This window comes from Pinus tabuliformis, chromosome 6, assembly GCF_031772625.1.
Source record: "Pinus tabuliformis cultivar Carrire ecotype Pingquan chromosome 6, CPIR1, whole genome shotgun sequence".
Classification (NCBI taxonomy): domain Eukaryota; kingdom Viridiplantae; phylum Streptophyta; class Pinopsida; order Pinales; family Pinaceae; genus Pinus; species Pinus tabuliformis.
This window is the reverse complement of record NC_142292.1, coordinates 1634603998-1634624574: the sequence shown is the minus strand read 5'-3', so window position 1 is coordinate 1634624574 and position 20577 is coordinate 1634603998.

The following is a 20577-nucleotide window of genomic DNA, read 5'->3' as shown; positions in this document are numbered from 1 at the left end:
TTCATGTTCATGATTCATACACTTGATGGTCTAGTTAGGCAGCAAATTGTACCAGTGATTCCCAATTGTGTGTGAGATGTTTCAAACTTCATGAGGGGGTGGCCCTTCAGGTATCCCCCCACATGCCTGAATGCATTATTATTATGCTACAGCCTCAGATGCAGTTCCATAAAGTTGATGGGTACGGTTCCTATGGATCACAGTGTTCATATCATGCACGTCTCCTTTAGATGATCCATTCAGTTTTGCAGAGCCCTTCCCTATTCAGCGGGGCTTCTTTGGTTGTTATACCCTCCCTCCCACCCATTTTTTGAGGGAAGGGCCATTATATCTCATGTACTTAGATATTATTGTATTCAGTCCTAACTCATGTTATTCCAGGTACATTGTGTATATGGAATACATTGTATTATTTTATGGTTTTGTTATTCCAGCATGTCATGTACCATTCAGCATGTACTTCATTGCTCAGTTTTATGTTTCTAGGTGCACCATTATTTTTGTACTAAGTTATCTCGGCGGGTATGGGTATGCCTCCCCCGCCTCATTGAGGTCTGGTACCACAACATAAAAGGAGACTTGCATTAGTCTCACCCCCTCTGTCCCTATCCTCTTTCACTTTAGCTTTATTGGTCTCTCTCTCTCTCTCTTTCTCTGACTCCACTGTGTTGTCTAGTGATTGCGTCTTTACAACGTACTTCGGTCATGCATTTTGATCCTAACAGTCATATGTTAGGTGGCATTCTCTTATCACAAAAATTGATCATCTAGCCTAATTTAGTAAATGGATCGAAGTACACCATGTAAAGCCAATTTTACCATAGTAAAACTGTTTTCACTCTGAGAAATTACTTAATAAACCACCTTTGTTATGTAATTTATAATGAAACCCATGAAGAATAATTAAATAAATCACTATTTATTTAATTTTATTTTACGAATAATAACTAAACCATCGTTCAATTATTATTCCTTGTCGTATTTGACCCAAACATGAAAAATAAACAGATAAATAATTAATTATCGTATTTTTCTCTAAGAATAATTAAGTAATCACTAATTAATTATTATTATTTGTCAAATTTTATTAAATCCCTTAGGAATAATTAAATAAATCATTATTTTTTTATTATTCCTTAACGAATTAATTGAGATGATAAATAAATCATTTATTTATTTATTATTTCTAAATAAAAGTTTAAATATTTTCTTCCCTCCTAACCAAATATAATAAAACATTCCAAGTGGTTATTCTAAGAATGGGGTTAATAATATTTTATTATTGCTCATTATTCTAGGATAACTCAACATTTTGTTATAAATAGAAGGGTTTTCCGTTCATTATTCACTTTTGATTATTTTCATTGTTGCACTCATTGTTAGAACTTTGATTATTTTCATTGTCACACACCATATTTTTGCTCGATTTACACATTATAGAGGAGAGAGACTCTACACAAGCTGAAGACGTTTGAGGATAGCCAAGAACCCATCCCATAGAGGGGGACTAGTAACATTTATTTGTTCCCTTCAAAGGTGTTATAATAAAAACGGCTCTTTGTATATCTAGTTTCCATTGGATGATTGGAGTTATTACTATTCATTTTTGTTGTTTAACTATGATTGTGGCATAGATCAGGGCTTTGGTAGGTTTTGTTTCTATTAGTTGTTGCAGATCTACAACTTTTAGCAACCATTTATATTGTTGATATTGTTTTTCATCCACAATCTTAAGTGGGTTCTTTTCATACATCTTTGAGAAGAAAACACTACAACACTCGTTGATAAGGAAGGCCCCTCAGCCACCCCCTTTGATTATGTCTGAACAATTAGTTTCTCCAGATAAAATGGTCCCATGTGATCGCCCTAGGACCACCCCTTTTCCTCTTGACCGCCCTGTGAATTTATCTCCTTCACATGCACCTCATGGGCGAGCGGGTGGGCTCACATCCTCATCCTTTCCTCCCGGTGAGAATCCACCTTCATCTATTCTCTCACTCGACAGAGAGCTAGAAGCCCTAGTCGATTCTACTGAGTCCCTTGAGCCTTTGACCATCAAGTGATATTTTTTCCAGTATCCTAAGCCTGCATATGGATTTCCCATTCGAAAAAATGTCACACATCGTAAGAAGAGGGCTCCGCATTTCAAAAAAGTGGTTGAGTGAAACAAAATTGCATTATCCCCTTCCTCGGACCTAGATCATGGAGGTGAACCATTTAGCATTGATACCACTTTCACTGTCAGACGGATTTCTATTTCTGATGTCCATGGTACTTGGGTCCTTAGATAGGACACACTCGACCATGGGGTTCCTCCATGACCATAATCTCCCTGAATGTTTGGGAGATGGGAGCACCCCATAAAATCTGCTCTCTCCGTGGTTTTGTTCGGTTGTATAACCCGTCTATGATACTTTTTCAAGAAACCACGACAAAGCATGATAACATGTGGGAAACAATGCTCTATGTTTATCCTCAATGGCTAGTATGTGCATCAGATGCCAATTGACTCTCGGGGGGTTTGGGGATGATGTGGAACCCCAACATCTATGAACTGAAGGCATACAATTCGTGTGCAGGTATCATATTGTCCAAATATAATTTGGGGTCAAACCAAAGAATAAGGAATATCAATTCTTATGCACCTTATACTGGTCAAAGACTATATTGGGACTAGGTGGCTAAATCTGGATTGTTAGGGCTGAGTTCGCTCATTATTTCTAGGTATCTAAACTTTTCATTGGGGAAGTTGGAGATTTGGGGAATTAGGGTGCGGGAGGATGTATGAACTACATATTTCATAGGCATGATGAAGGCTCACACACTGGTTGACATTGCACTAGATGCCTTAGGCCCCACTTGGCAGAATGGGCGCATTGGAGGGGAGGGAATTTCTAAGAGGATTGACAGATTTCTGGTGAGCCAATCTTTGTATCACGATTTATCTAACTTGGAACCATCGATTCTCCACTCCACCATCTCTAATCATATGCCTATTATGCTATCCTGGAGTGAGGAGCACTTGAGGAGATCATACCCATTTAAATTTAATCCAAAATGGTTGCAGATGAAGGATTGCGAAAATCTGGTAAACTCAACGTGGAAAAGGTCATTGTCTCCTGACCCTACAAACTTTTTGTCTGCCATATCCACTAAGCTTTCATTGTTAAAAAGTGAAGCTCGATCATGGATTTTGGAAAAAAAAACAGAGAGCCTGGAGATTAAAAATCTTATGGACATTGATCATTCTATCAGACTATTGAATGACCCTTCTGATCCTCTATATTTCTCAAATACATATAGGGGAAATATTATTGAGTTGGAAGGCATTAGAAATTTGATTCAGTTGAATCAGGAAGCTGGCATTCGTATGAAAAGTCTGGAATTATGGGTACAAGCGGGGGATAAGAACACAAAATATTTTCACCAAAAATTCAACATCAGAAAGAACATTAATTCCATGAGGACCATCCGAGATGTTGCGGGTAATATCCTATCCTCACAATATTCTTTGGAGCATGCAGTTATTTCACATTTCAAGAGCCATTATATGGACCGAGAACATACATACTCTCTCTGTCTACATTTATTTCTCACATTTTGAAGATGTTTTCGGTGGAGGATAACAATATTCTAGGTCATCCCATCACTAAAGAGGAGCTGATTGAGACTATGTGCAATAGTGTTATGGAAAAAAGCCCTAAACCGAACAGTTGGGGGGTAGAAATTTTTATTCATTTATATGATCTGATGATTCTAGATATTCTGGTGGTTGCTGAGGAATCTAGAATAAATGGGTTTGTTTTGTGGGCTATCAATGTCACATTTATTGTTGTCATTCCTAAGAAGGAAAATCCCAAATCTTTTGCAGATTTCAGGCCAATATCCCCCTACAACACTGTGTATAAATTGATTTCTAAACTGATAGCTCGGAGGATGAAATCGATTCTGACTAAGCATATTTTTTTTTTTCACTTACTGGTTCACGGATACCCGGGTCAGTGGGTAGCCGCTACGTCCAGGGTTTTAAATACTGAGTGGACGCCACCTGAAGGGCATCAACACCCCTCGGCCTATTTACTGACCTAACCCCAAGAGCTTTCGGGATTCGACCCTGTGGCCTTCCATTGGCGAGGCACTTGATTTGACCGATTGAGCTAACTCTTGGGGCTACTGACTAAGCATATTACTGAGGAAAAGTTCAAGTTTATTAAGGGTAGATATATTCAAGATGCAATTGGTATTACTCGGGAGATTCTGCACTCCATAAAAACCAGGAATCTTAAGTCTTGCCTTCTCAAGGTGGATTTGACCAAGGCATATGACTTCATTGACTAGGAATTTCTTAAACTATTTTTTATCAAAGCAAGTATGTCCTCATCTAATAATTGTTGAATTATGGCTTGCATCAAGACCACAAATTTTGTTGTCATAATAAATGGACTTCCTTCCCTTTTCTTCTCGACACATAGGGGTTTGAGGCAGGGATGTGCTCTATCTCCAATGTTATTCCTCATGGTTATTGACAATATGAATAGAAAAGTGTGGGATGCTAGAGTCCACGGTATAATTTATGGATTTAGAGTATCTAGGCATATTGACATCACTCACTTAATGTTCGTAGATGACTTCCTATTTAGAGGATAGGCTATCATTTCTGAATGGATAGCTATACATAACATCATTAAATATTTTGGAGAGGCATCGAGACTATGTATGAATGGATCGAAATATATTCTCATACATAATGGCATTGTAGGTACAGAGATTAAGGACATCAATTTACTCTTTGGGGTTGGTATCAGACATATTGATGAAGGTATTACATACCTGGGTTTCAACTTGAAGCCTAATAATTACTGCAACAAATATTGGGATTGGTTAGTAGATAGGTTCCACAAGAAACTAGACCATTGGAAACATAGATGGTTGACTATTGGAGGTAGAATGATCCTGTTAAAAGCAGTACTACACAATATAGTGGTATAATAGATGCACCTTTTTCTACTTCCTAGGGGGGCTATTAAAAAGATCCAATCCTTCATGGGGTGATTTATTTGGGCCAAAACATTACTTTCAGAGAAGTTTCTTTGGTAAATGGTCTCTCTTTGCTAGTCCCATTGAGGAAGGTGGATGGGGGATCATTGATCCTTCTGCCTTCAACATAGCATTGATCATTAAGAATATGTGGAGGGCAGTATCACGCACCATAATATGGTCCCATATCATCAAATAAAAGTATATGTATGGGTGGGGCTAAGAGGAAAACTATTTCATCATATATCTAGAAAAGTATGATGAGAACATACACAAGATGATGGGGGTTTGTTCGATGGGAGGTAGGGGATGGATCCAAGATCAAGATTGGATTGGACATTATTAAAGGTATGGTGGGAAACCACTCATTATCTTTTGGGATCCTTAATTTTCTTCATGATAAAGAGATTATCTTCCTAAAACAGACTTTTACATAATGATCACTGTATTGACCAACAATCATGGATTCGTGTTGGGGATATTTAGATGCCTGGGGAGTATGTTTGGGAGTGGGAAGTATATATTGCTAATCTAAGAAATGCAGGTATCTCCCTTAATTATCAGGAGGACCAAATGACATTGGGGGGTTTCCTCAAAAAGGGACACCCATTGGTAAAAGACGTACACAATGGAATACAATGGATAGAGAAGGGGGATCAGTTTCCTACATGGGTTCATTTATATGGAAAGGGAAAATACCTAATAAAATCAAATGTTTCTATTGGATGGCTATCATGGATCGATTATTAACCTGGAACAACCTACAACTCAGAGGGTACTCTGGCTCAGGAATCTGCTCCTCTTCAATAATAGCGCTGAAGATAATGTTCATCTATTTTTGCACTTCCCTTATGTGAAAGTGCTTTGGGAGGGGGTATTGGACATTTTTGGCATTGTTCCACTACAACATTCTCAATCATTGAGGTATTGTTTCAGGAGGTGGTTCAAATCCGATGATAGATAAAAATTTCTAACTTTGTACCTTATTTGGTCCATCGGCGCAGTAGGAATGCACTTTTATTTGAAAATAAATATCTGACAGTAAGGGAGGATGTCATTAAAATTGCTAGATATTTCAAGGAATATGGATCATCCATCAATAGTAGTAAATCTAGAATTTTCAAACGAAGAGGCATTTGGCAAACATATCCAATGGGTTTCTTTAATGGTGCATGTTGTAGGAGGAAATGTAGGTGCAGTGCCTACATAGTTATAGAACCAAGTAAATACTACCACTTTTGGTGGTAAGGGGGCCAAGGCACTAATAGAAAAACAAAGATCATTGTGCCATGAGAGTACTGATCGCAGCAAAATTGTTGGGTTTGGAACACATATAGATCTATGGTGATGCAAAGGGAATCATAGACTGGGTCAAAGAACATAACAATTTCAATCCTCCTATATTAACCAATTGGATAAAACACATCATGACGCTAGTAGGCACTTATCATCATATCTATTTTGATCACATTTACATGGTGCAGAACTGGACTGCAGATTTATTATCAAAGAGAGGAATAGATAAGGCACTTGGTAAGTTTTTCTTTTCTGTGTGTGAACAAGGAGCCATGACAAATGCGAACAACATTAACTTTTCTTAGAGCTAGGAGGCATGATGGTATGTGTTTTTGACAATGTAAGGAACATCAATTATTTGGCCATGGAGATCTCTCCTATCAAATTTGTAAAGAGAAATATATTTTTATTTTTTGGACTATGGATGAAAGATATTAGGTTATGGATTACTCTAGAAATATAGGAGATATGGTAGTTACAATTGTATTGTAAGGAAAATAAAAGGGCTTTTTTGCAGACAAATTGAAAATCTATGAAAATTGTACTATATGTTTTATTAATATGATTCAGAAGCGTTTTTTTCCTCTGAAAAAAATAAAAATAAAATAAAAATAAATAAAATAAAAAGAAAGAAAGAAAAGAAAAGAAAAGAAAAAAAAGAAAAAAAGAAGAAAGTGCAACAACTAAATCATGGTTTAGGTTGTATTCCCTTTAGAGGTAGGCATGAGTGGAGCAGTGCATGACAAGAGATGGATTTTCAGATTTCCAAATCCAAGCATTGAGAACAAAACAAAATCTTAGGTTCTCTGTTAAATTTTTTTGGAAGAGTTTTTGATATATTTTCCGAGTATAATTTGTCTAAAATTCAGCGGGGATTCAATAGAATTACAAATTTAAGGGGTGAATTTTTCAAGATGCTAAACCTATATATATAGTAAAAAAAAATATAGTGTAAATAACACAAATCAAGATTTGATTATAATTTTTTTCCACCAAATTCTAATTCCCACCAACAAATAAACAACTTCAAGCAAAAAATATCTATTAATCTATTGTAATAAATTCAAATATAAGTACGAACTCGACCTTGACCTCACCCTCACCCTCACCCTCACCCTCACCCTCACCCTCGAAAGCTGGCTACTTGTTGAGGATCGCACTCGGTCCACTAGAATACGGGAAACTCTCGTGCCCATAGTGGACTGAATCCACCTATTTGTCCTTGTTTATGTCTTAGTGACGAAGAAAACGACGATTTGGTAAGATAAAAAATGAACCCTCCATCACCGTGCAAGGAGTTGAGTACGAAAAAAACATACTATCTACTGCATTGCTTCCTCAGTGTTGAGGATGAATATTTTGAAATTATCAATCCTTCAACTTAGATGTAACCTTTGCTTTTAATCTTCATTCCAATTACAACATTAGCTTAGCGAAATGTCCCATTCGTGAGCAACAAAATTACGACATCCTTATAATCGAGAAATATTTTAAAGTTAACAATCCTTAAATTTATATGTAACCTTGGACTTTAATCTTCATTTTATAAATATTATCATGCGAACCCCACCTTTAGTTTAGAGAAATGTGCTTTTCTGATAAGAAGATTATGTTATTCTTATAATATAAAATTCAGGGTTGGTCCAATCGAGGAGACGTAAATTAATTCATGTAAAGTTTAAGCGAGTGTTGTTGGGATGCATTGGTTTCTTAATTATACCGGTTTTGAATAAGTTCATCCCAAGTCTTTAATTATTAAGATTCTATCCGATGGTGCAAATTAGTACACACTTGAAAGAGTTGTTCTCAAAAGAGAACACTAGTCTAAATATTTGTATACATTGTTTGCGTCTTTCAAAAATGTCATACTTACCATACTAATTCTCATTAATAATCATATTAAACTAAATTAGTAAATTTTTAAACTTACATTGTAAAAATAAATTTCAAACCTATATTAAACCATGAATTAATACATATAAAAAAATTAACTTAAAAACTATAATCCATTGATAAAAAAAACTACAATAATCTGCAACATATTTAATTCTACATTATAAAAATTTGTAATTAACAATAACAATTAATATAGCAATTTCCAATTAAAAAAACACCTATCCATATAAATCTTTTATATATATATATATATAAATGTTGTTTTTACCTTTTTTTACTATATTGTAATAAATTAGATATAAGTCATATAATTCCTCTTAATTAATAAAAAAAAATCGAGATTTTAAAAAACTAACATTTACCGATTTTTATATTATAATATTATTTTATAATAACAACTCCACCGACTTTTATAACATACTCTTTTTTTTAATCAAATATCAATTCTCCATTAATTTTTGGTAGTCTTTTGCTTTTCTTTATAAATTAATTTACTCAGGTAAAACTTTTTCCAGTAAGTTTTAAAATACCATGCCCATTTTAACTTTAAAGATCATAGATATTAATTGAATTTACAAATACATATCTTTAATTTTTACTTTTTTAAACAGAAAATTACACCTCTTCCAAATAGACGAATACATATACTCATATACACTTCCGAATGTTACTTGAGAGCCGGAGCGGGAGCGACATTTTCAGAAGCTCCCGGTTTGGGAGTGAATCCCGGAGCGTTTTTTTATATAATATATATATTTTTTATATTTTTATATTTTGATACATATATGTCAACAAAAACATGTAGAATAATGAATTAGATATAAAAAACAAAAAAAACATAGATTGAACCATATAACAACAATCATCTAGAAGTTATAATCTTCATCAACCATGTCCACAAGTTAGTAACATAGTAACATACAACATATTGAGTCTCATGATTCATCAATCTTAAAGTTTCAAGCTTTCAAAATTCAATATATAACATTTATCATCATTGATCACCAAAGTTGTACTTGTAAGCTAAGTGTAACCATTACAACAAATAATATCTAACATGAAATGAAATGTTATAAAATGAAATGAAATGGAACAACTTTCAACTTTCATGAAGCAGCGTATTCATAATTCATTACTAATGAGTTATAATTGCCAACTTCAAACTTAAATTGTCATATATTGTTTAAAAAAATATCATAATAAATATGAAAGAGTCAATAGTTATAAAAGCTACTAGAAACTAGAAAAGAGAAGTAAATCTATTATCTATTTCTTATGCTTGGGCCTCGAGAAATGTCTAATTTTTTAGTCTTGTTGGAAAATCAGGATCTTTGTCATTAATATCACCCTCTAAGCATTAAAATATAGAGGTATCTTTGTCATTACCTCTGTATTTGTATAGGGATCTTTGTCATTAATATCACCCTCTAAGCATTAACATAAGATAGAAAAAGCATAGCATGTCAAGTCAAGATTTTGTTTGAGTGATGCGTACATTTTTAGGAGGGTCATGATAGAGGAGTTCGACAACCAATGTCACTAACATCAAGGTACAAAGAGGGATTGGTGTTCTTGATTAAATACGAGTTCCATACCCTGATACATGACAAAATTCAATGGAAACATTGCAATCCCCCAATCCTGAAATCCTGAAAAAATGATAAGTTTGCTGGATTTTGAATGAAATCTAAAATTCTACTTTCTCCATATGAAATCCAATGAGGCTGAAACCACTCTCAAACATCCTGAGTCATTTCATGGTAATGTTAAAAATTTAAGTAAAACGATGACGCATATCAATACTAGGTCCTAAACTTGATCATTAAGCTCCTCACTAAAAAATTATTTGTTTCTTTAAAAAAAAAATGCATTTCGAACATTACTACAAAAAAAATTGCAAAAAAGACAAAACGTTCTTAGGGAACATGCTCTCGACCGACTCCCGAGTCACTCCCGCGCAGAGCGCAATTTGGGAGCGGGATCGGGGGAGCGCTCCCCCGCAACATAGCTTCTGAGCATCTATACCCTGACACTATCATTCACTCTAAGAACACAGAAACCCACCACCTAGGACAGTCCATACATAAGATGAGAGCATTCACCACGCCATGTCATCATCGTCATTTTGGCCGACACATTTAATCCTCGTCTTCCATGAAAGAAATCAATTTCCTTGGAGAATGCAGGGTCCACTACCATTCGGGAATTCCACTGGTTGACAGTTCCTTTTTTGCTTTTGACGGAGTTTCTTTTTCTGCTTTCTGGAGCTTTTGTTTCTGCTTATTGCCGGAGATGAGGAATTTTTAGCCACTAGAGGATTCTCAGCAGTAGAAGAAACAAGAAAAACAGCCACATCTTCTGCTGGAGGCTTCTTACCAGTTGAGGAATCAGGAAATTGAGGCACATCTTCAACTTCTTGCATTACACATCTTCAACTTCTTGCATTAATTCACGGAGTTTCTTTTTCTGCTTCTTGGAGCTTCTCTTTCTGCTTATTGCGTGCGATGTGGAGCTTTCAACTGCTGATGTAATGGAAAACCTCTACTATCAAAACATGATTCAAACACTGTCTTTATAAAAAAATTGAAATTATTTTACCCAAATTCCAATCACTTTTAACCGTCTAAACAATTCGTCCAGCTTCACAAACGACTCCATCTCTCATTCCCACTCACAGCCATTCTGTACATTCCTCCATGGTTTTGACTATATTATCTGATCAATTTGACTGATCCATGTTCTCATACATTTCCTCCTGATATTCTCTCGCACATCAATTCACTGACCCATCCCCTGCTTTGAGCATACATTCCCAGAGAAATCCATTCCCATACATTTCCTCCCGGGTTCTGACAATCTACAAGACATTCCAATGAATTTCCTCATTATGATGAATGATGAGCAAATATGTCACACACACATCCAGTTTAGCACCATGAAGTCATGAATCCATCGCCACATTGCTATGAGCATACATGCGACATAGGCATCCATTACAGAACCCTCTCATTGCTATGAGCATACACGCCCTAGATGTATGATACATCGATTACAGAACCCCATCATTGCTATGAGCATACACGCCCCAGATGCATTCTCATACATTTCATCCTGGGGTTCTGACATTCTAACACTATTTCCTCATCAATTGACTGATTCCTATGAATGCCTCGCACGCATCCATTACATACGAAGGTATTTGAATGGTGAGATGTTTTTACCCTTTTTTTAACTAAAATCCTTTCTTTTCTTTTTTAAGTCAGTTTGAACTAAAATCCGAATTCAATAGGAATTATTACAATTTTAAGTTTTATTTATGAAATTTTCACTAATATTCAATAATTTTTTTTAAAGAATTTTAAACAACTTAAATCTATAATTTTGTATAGCCAAATTCAAAAAAAAAAAACTCCAATAATGAAACTACTACCCACATCCCCTCATTTTTATGACCATACATGACCCATGTACATTCATTATAGAGCCATGAAATCATTGATCCATCCACTCTATAACTTTGCAATTGTCATATATATCCAACTTATATAACAATATGCATATTATGCGAAAATACATATGGTTTGTTCTAAATTTCTTGTTCATGGTTTTTACGGGGTTAGCAATGAGAACACTGCTATGATGGACGATCAGATCATTGAAGAGGAGCTGTCCAAACTCTCAAGGAGATGACCAAGGACAAAAGTCCTAGGCATGATGGTTGGCCTAGCAAATTCTTTCTCCATTTCTTTGATCTAATGGGACCGGAATTGGTAAAGAAGGTGGAAGTTGTCAAAGTTTCCGGTCAAATCCCAGGTGCAATCAATTCAACCCTCTTAACTCTAATTCCTAAGAAATCTAATGCTCTGTCTCTCAAAGATTATAGGTCAATCTCATTATGTAATTATGTCTATAAAATGATGTTCAAGCTCATCACTAAGCTCATCATTCAATGTGTCAAAAAGATCATTTACCCACATATTTCGTCGGAACAATTTGGTTTCTTGTGCAATAGGAAAATCCAAGATGCAGTGGCCATTGCTCAAGAAGGCATTCATTCAGTCAAAACAAGGAAACAAAAATCATGCTTTATGAAAATTGATCTCAATCGGGCATTCTGTTGTGTGGATTACAAGTTCCTCACCATGATTCTATACAAAATTAGTTTCAAATATAGGCATGTACAATGGATAATGGCATGCATCACATCTGCATCCATGGCAGTTCTCGTCAATGGGGAGCTCACCAATTTCTTCAAAATCAAATGAGGTTTAAGACAAGGATGTGCATTGTCTCCATTGTTATTTACTCTGGTAATGGATGCATTTAACAGAGGGATCAACACCATGAAGGAGGTTGGTGCCATTAAAGGTTGTGGGATTTACAGAAATTGTCATTTATCACATCTATTGTTCATGGATGACATTATATGTGTGAGGATTGAAAAAAAATTGAGAATGGGAGACATTCCATAATATTTTTCACAAATTCAACAAAGCTCCCAGATTGAAAAATAACAAATATAAAACTGAATGTATTTCTCGTGATGGAGACTTAATGGAGCTAAAAGGGATTGCATCTATGTTTGAGGTAAATATTTGTTCATTGTCAAATGGCTTCAAATACTTGGGTTGTCATTTGAAGCCCCGCAATTACAAGTCTTCAGAATGAGATTGGCTTGTAGATAAATTTGAGAAGATGTTATATCGTTGGGACCATGGATGGTTAACAATCAGAGGTATGGTTATCATGATTCATGTAGTTTTCCAAGGCATTCCAATATACTGGATGCATATTTTTCACATTCCTTAATCTTTGATTAAGAAAATTGAATCCATTGTGGTCAATTTCCCATGGTCTGATTCTGGCTCTAAATGAAGGATCCCCCTTGCTGGTTTAAATTTAATCTTCAAATCAATAAAGAAAGGTGGCTGGGCCATTTTGAATTTCAGAAGTTTTAATCTAGCCCTCCTAGTTTCCAACCTATGACAAATCTTTGGAGAAAAGGGCTTTGGAAAAACATTATGATGGTGAAATACATCCACCGTCGTGGATTGGAGGAGTGGATATGGGAGGGATTACCATCGAAAACATGTATATCAACAATGTGGAGAATTCTTCGGATTGCAATCTCATGGCTTAGCAGTAATCTTCTTTGGGTTGTTGGCGATGGATAGAAGGTACAGGTAGGGTTGGATGCAATCAGGGTATGCTAAGAAGTCATTTACTCTTGGCCCCTATCATTCATGCTCTCAACCAGCAAGGGATTTTCAACATGTCCAAAATCAGGAGGGGTCCCCAATTGCCTCTGTCATTCCCCAATTGGCCTCATGCTTGGGATATTGGGATCCCAGCCTATCTTGAGGCACAGTGGGAAACATATTGTGGTAATCTCTGCCAAGCAGGTATCACATTGTCCCCTCATCTAGACAGACTGGTTTGGGGTGGTCACTTATTCGATGGCAGGATTGTGACCTATGAAGCTTACAAACATATCACTTTATGTACTCAAGATCTTCCTTATGTTGATATCTCTGCTCACTTGTGGACCTAGGAAACCCCTCTCAAGATTTTATGTTTCTCATGGTTAATATTGCACAATCGTATATTAACCTGGGATACTCTCCTAAAGAAAGGTTTTGTGGGACTTGGAAAATGCTCACTCTACAAATTTGATTGGGAAGATTGCTTACATATTTTCATTCTCTGCCACTTCTCTTTGGACATATGGAAGAAGGTGCCCTCTCTCTTTGGGATCTAGGTTTATGGCGACATGTATTCCATTGCTACTTGGATTTGTTCATGGGAACGACAATGAAAAGGATTCCAAGTTGTTCCTATTTACGTTTTTTTGGGGCATATGGTGCTCTAAGAATGAGTTCATCTTCGAAGAGATTTCTCTTGATGCCAAGTTGTCATCTCTTCGCATTATTGCACATTTTCATAAAATCGGCCAATGGTGCCCCAAGGAATCCTCCAAGACAATCCCATTGGTCGATTTGTCCAACAATTTCACAATTTTCTTCTTCAACGAGGCTTCAGCTAGTGGGCATTGTGGTTTTGGATTCTCCCTACACATTAATTCTGAAATGTTCTATCACTTCAAGTGGTTTGGAGGTTTTGGGGATAATTGTAGGCCAAAAATGCTAGCCTTATGGGGTTCCTTTCACAAGTGGCTCAGTGGTTTAGTGTTGACAATATTATGGTTGTTAGGACTCCCTCTCAATGATCAGATGGATCCAAGATCAGAATGCCTTAGAAGTCCCCTCCCTTTTCAACTGGATGCAACAAATTCTGGATCTAAAGTCCCTCTTCTCGATGATTTCCTTCAAACATGTTTTCAGAGAACATAACACGGAATTTGATGAACTCTCGAAGCGTGCTCTATCTCTCTTGCCAAGGTTGATGTATTCTGAGTTGATTTTGGAGGGGACAATCCAAAGTCTGGGTACTTTTGAGATTCTTTAAGTCTTCTTGCTTTCCTATGATTTCTTTTTGGTATACAAGGACTTTGTCATGTTGTTAGAATCATTTTATGGTATCTATCTCCTCCCTGTGCTTGAGACATTTTTTAATACGCCTTAGACATTTTTCTTTTTGTTGTCATTGTGTATTTCTGCTCTGTTATCATTTGCAGCCACAGGGTGGTAATCTTGTTTAGATATGGCGATAGTCAGCTTGGTTAGATGAATGATACCAATCTAGCACTACTCAAGATCTATGTTTATGTAAAACATTTTTCCTTAATGAACATGCTCTATTTTTTTCTCTTGAAAAAAAATATGGTTTTTACGATCTTTGAAACTTAGCCTATTCAAAAGTTGTGTAATACACTAGGGAGGAGCCAGTGAAGATATGGGAAGTTCCTTTGGTCTTTGGTTGAGAATTGTTAAAAGTTTAGTATGAATGGTTAAAGTATCTACTGTTATCCTCCCCATTAAATTTTTGTGATAAGTTTTTGATTTGTTAACTGATTCACGGTTTGTTACTAGTAAACTAAAGTTTGTTTTTTTTTTTTTTTCCACTGGAAAAAAGTGGTAACCTTTTATTTAAAAAATGAAAAGTTACACAAAGCATATGCATTGAAGCATTTCCATAAGTTTCCCATTTGGCTCCAGTGCTTTCGCACACAATGCAATGTAGCGAGGCTATCGTGCATTTAGAAAGAATGAAAGAAAAGAAAAAAGAAAAGAGGAAAGGACAAAAAAACCGGTTCCCGGTAGTGAGTAGAGGACTCACACCTCATGTTTTTCTCCCCTTCTTCTTTTCGACCTTGCGCCACTCTCCTTGAGTGGGCTCAATCGAAGCTAGGACTAAATGTGTTTCTGCTTTCTGTGGAGCTGTATCCTTGTCTGAGTCTGAAGTATCTGAGGGGTGATGCCGTTTGATCCCTCCCATACTCAGATCCTCGCTTGTCTTCTCTGCCTGATTTGAATGGAACTGTGAAACCTTGTTGGCTGATATGTTTTCCTTTTGGGTCTCCTTTCCTTGGGAAGGCTCAGAATTCTCTGTGGGGGTAACTTCCTCCTCTGCTTCTGATTCGTCGTCCTCTGAGTCAGGGGGGGGAAATTGCCATCCTTTCCTCTGCTTCCCTTTTTGCTTCTTTTTACTATTTGCTTTCTTGGCTTCTGGGAATGTACTTTGAAAGTGTCCTGTCAACCTACAGTTCCTGCATCTGAAAGTAGTGTTTTCATAGTCTAATCCTTGCAGCCAATTTTGTTGTTTGTATACCAGCCTTATACTTTCCGGCAGTCCTTTACTTAGATCTACTTCCACGCAAATGCGTGCAAAGGTGTAGATCCTCTCATCAATCCTTTCCAGATCTGTTTTGATATATTTCCCTATGTTGTTCCCAATTCCTCCCAAAACTCGTTCACTCCAAAAGTGAAGGGGAAGGTTATATAGGCGAACACAGACCGGCATTTTGGAGACAGTCATTTTGTTTAGATCAAAATCTGGAAACCATGGGATCATAAAAAGACCCGATGTTCCCCAAAACCAAGACCCAGCACTGATGATTGTATCTCTGACTTCTGTGGAAGCGAATTTAACAATGAAAAACCCCATGGAGCATAAATGTATATCACATTCCATGGTCCAATTGATGAAGATCCAGTGAAATAGATCCATTGGCTTTGGCCAAAAACTGTTAAATTGGCAGATTAGGGCCTGTGTTTCATATGACTTAACGAAATCTTCAAGTCCTGTAGAATCAAAGTTGAGCGCTGGGGTTTGCCCTAGCTGATCTACTATGTATGGCCTAGGTGTATATCCACCTTGATCTGGAGGGGACCCTAGAGATCTATTACCCTGTAATATGTTTTTGTAAGAGGAGCCTCCCTTGGGTTGATGCTGAGATGCTGTCTTTTTCCCCTTGTCTCCTCCTGAGGAGCTTGGATGTCCCTAGGGCAGAGCCCCTCCTCTAAGCCTAAGGTTTAAAGCAATGGTTGTTTCAGGGCTAATATCATAGATTTTCAGGGTTCTGCTATCCTGAAGGAACCACCTACCACTGACCAAATTTTGGATCTGAACAGGGTATCCCATCAATGCCCGTATTTGTTGTTTCAACTGCATAATGGTGCTTTCTGAATGTACCCACACTAGACTAGTTTTCCCCACAGGGGGTTTAATAAAAATCTGAAAACAAGTTGATGTTACCTGTTGCCTGGGTTCTGGCTGTTCTAGCTGCCCATGACATTGCGCTGCCGCGGCGCTGAGAAGATCAGAAACCCTAGCCATGTTGTTCTCCCGAGCCGCAGAGCTACATGTCGGATCAACCTTATTCAGGCCCCGATTTACTGGATTGTAAGCCAGATCTGGCGGATCGATAGCAGATCTAGGGTTATCTGCCAGCGTCAGAGTCTCACTCCCGTCTATGAAATCCACGCCCTCAGCTTCCAAGATCTGGGTCGTTTCTTCAGGCAGATTTGGCTGGTTCAAGAGAGGAAGCTGCTTCAGATTTGTGCCCATCTGAGGTTGCCGCCTGACGGTTGCATGCCCACAGATCTGGGTTTTTTTAAGGCTTCTTGTTCTTCTGGGCGTCTGATCTGCATGGTCGATGATTTGTGTAGCTATTTGGCAATTGAGGGGACCCAACTCCATAGCAAAGAGCATACTCCTCGGCCTTTGCATCTGCGTCACGATCCATTTCAGAAAGACAAATAGCTCGATGGACCAGAGATTCATGATGATGATTCGGTCTTCTAGTACCCAGTGATCATAAACCGCCTTTAGCGCCGTTTCATCCTTCTGGCCCTCCGCGATCTCCCGTCCGCCTGTCAAAACCCTGACGGGCTTCTCCAGATCTTCAATGGCCCTCCGCAATATCCCGTTGTAGCTGAGGCAGATATGCTTGCCGCAGCAGAGCCGGATGACCTCCTTCAACCCAGATTCAAACGTCATCGAGCGACCGTTTTTCCAGGTTGAGATTGCCTGCACCACCACTTTGATCTCTGGGCTCTTGAGCTCAGTCATGGCCATCGTCAGCCCTCCTGCATACCCTGCATCAATGCGGCAAATCTTCACCATGGTCGCAAGTTCGAATCTGTTGAAGAGACTTGCCGACCCTCCATCCGTCGATTCTATTCCAACTATTTTATCTGTATCAACATGAAAACTAAAGTTTGTTGCTTGCAAACTAATTTACATTTTGTCACTTGTAAACTAAAGTTCATTGCCTATAAACTAATTAAGCTAATAAAGAGTTATTTCATCTGGATATGAAATCTCAACAACAAATTATTTCATGTGGATATGAAATCTGATATATACATTGAATGGCTTACTCATGGATGGGCATTTGGAAACCCTAAAAGAAAACATAAAAAATCAAAGTGATTTCAAAAGGTTTTCATAAATGGCCATGTGAAGCTATAAGAGGCAAAACATTAATCCTCAAGAGCGATTCCTATGAAAGATTGTTATTGTAGGTCGTTGATCGTTGATGGATTGCTTAGTTATCAAAGAAAGAAAACTTTACTGAAAGAACAAATAAGAAAATTTATTATCAAAGAAAGCGAACTTGGTGAACAAAAGAAACTTGTGGGTGGAGAGGAAACAAAGCAATGGGAAGGGAAGGCCTATACTTGAATTCATTAATCTCTTGTTCATAACATGGGTTTGTTTTGCATTGCCGTACTTCGATAACCAAAAAATGATCATTTCGTGTGATGATTTTTACCAAATGTTTGGTCCTATAGTGACGATCCCTCTGGTTGTAAATGTCGTGTACAGTGAAAGATCATTATTCAAGAGAATAAAGGTTTTATCATGCCACTTGAATCATATTTTTTCTTTATTTTTAAATTATGGGTTGTGTCTAGGTTGGGGCCAGTTCCAATGTTGGATGGCAAAAGATCCACCTATGAGTGGTGTGCGAAGCCCAGGGCAGTCTCAATATTGGATCGAAGAATGATTTGCCTACAAATTCTTGTTGAAATTTCCCCTTCCACAAATTAGTTAAGGATTTGCACCCAACTGTTGAAGATAATGGAGAATATCCTAGAACAGCGTGAGTTGGTTCACGTGACCTCAGGATAGGAATTAGTTTCTATTTCTTAGGTTATTGTTCTAACTTCCCTAAACCCATGATTACTATAAAATGTGTGATGTACATGAACAATGCAAAGCGTTCTGCAGACCCAGACTCTCTTGGTTCAGACTCTCTTTCGTAGAGATGACCAGTGGGTTTCATTTCATTTAATACAAACATTATCATTTTTATCATGGTATCAGAGCGTGAGGGCGGAGGAACCTGTACACTGAGTGGAGAGGGTGCGACGAAACTGAAATTGTTGCAGCTTTTGAGTGGATAAGCTCGACGATAGCACTGTAGCACCTTCATGATTTTTTTAATTTTCAGCCATCGCAGGTTTTCAGTGTACATTTGTGACGAGGCCGTCGCATATATCACGTGTACATTTGCGATGATCGTCGCAACTCCGTGGTGGATAAGCACGACGACCGTGGTGAGAGAGGCCAAGAGAAGGCTGCAAAGTCGGGAAATAACAAACAACATCACAACAAAAAGTGGGGCTGCGTTTTGGCGGTGGCTACTAAGAGAAGGCTGTGTGGAGGCCAAGGTCTTCCGAGAAGAAGACCAGAAGGAGGCCATTGAAAAGAACATTAGAGATCAATGATCTCTGTCTTTGACACAGATTTGGGGTAAATCCAACATTTTTTTTTACCTGTCAAATTTGTTTTAATCGCCAAGATGAATAATCAAATGTTTGAAGCATGCTTGAATTAGCATAACAAGCTCGATGGTTCCAATTATGCAAATTGGAAATTCAAGATGCAGACTCTGTTAGAAGTGAAAAGTGCTTGGACGATTGCAAATGGGGATGAGACGAGACCAGTGGCTGGATCAACTTCGATCCCAGATTGGGAGAAACAAGAAGGTAAAGCAAAGACGCTGCTAAAGATGTCAGTGAAAGACTACATCACCACACATCAGAGAATGTAAGTCAGCTAGCGAGATCTGGTGAATTTTGAAGTATTTTTATGAGATCAAGAATTCAAATCATCTTCTGTTCCTAAAGAGCAAGATCCTATCCCTGAAGATGGAGGAGAATGAAAAAGTTGCTTCATTCATAGCAAGGATCAAGGATCTGAAGAACAAATTGTCAGATATTGGTGATGCGGTTGTAGATATAGATCTTGTAACCATTACAATGAATGGTGTGACAGATGATTACCAAATGTTCATCACTGGGATAAATTCAAGAGAGAAGATCTCGAAGTTTGAAGAAATAATAGGAATATTGATGCAAGAATAAGAAAGAAGATCGACTCTAAAGCCCCAGAGTGTCGATCTTGCATTGATGGTGAGAAAGAACTTCTTTAAAGGGAAAGGAAATCCGTAATAGCAAAACGGAGGAAATTCACAGGAAAGACCAAATCAGACCCAAGGTATGCATCCGAATAGAAACAACTTTGAAATTAAATGTTTTTATTGCAGAAAACTTGGTCATATGGCTAGGGAGTGCAGGAAGAAGAAATATCATGAAGAACAACAAAAGCAAAAATGACATGTAGGTCATCTCGTGAATGAAAATCATGTGCAAAATTTCAGATGCTTATGGCAGATTTTGATGATAATGTTGATGCAGACATCTGGTATGTAGATTCGGGAGCATCAACACATATGACTGGGAACAAGCATTGGTTCGAAGATTTTAAAGAAATAAATGAAGGAGCACAAATTTACCTAGGTGGTGATAGAAGTCATCAGATCAAAGGGTGTGGGAAAATTTCTGTCATTTTACCTAATGGTAATGTAAAACAAATTCATAATGTTATGTATGTGCCCAATGTAACAAAGAGCTTGATTTTTGCATCCATGATTATAGA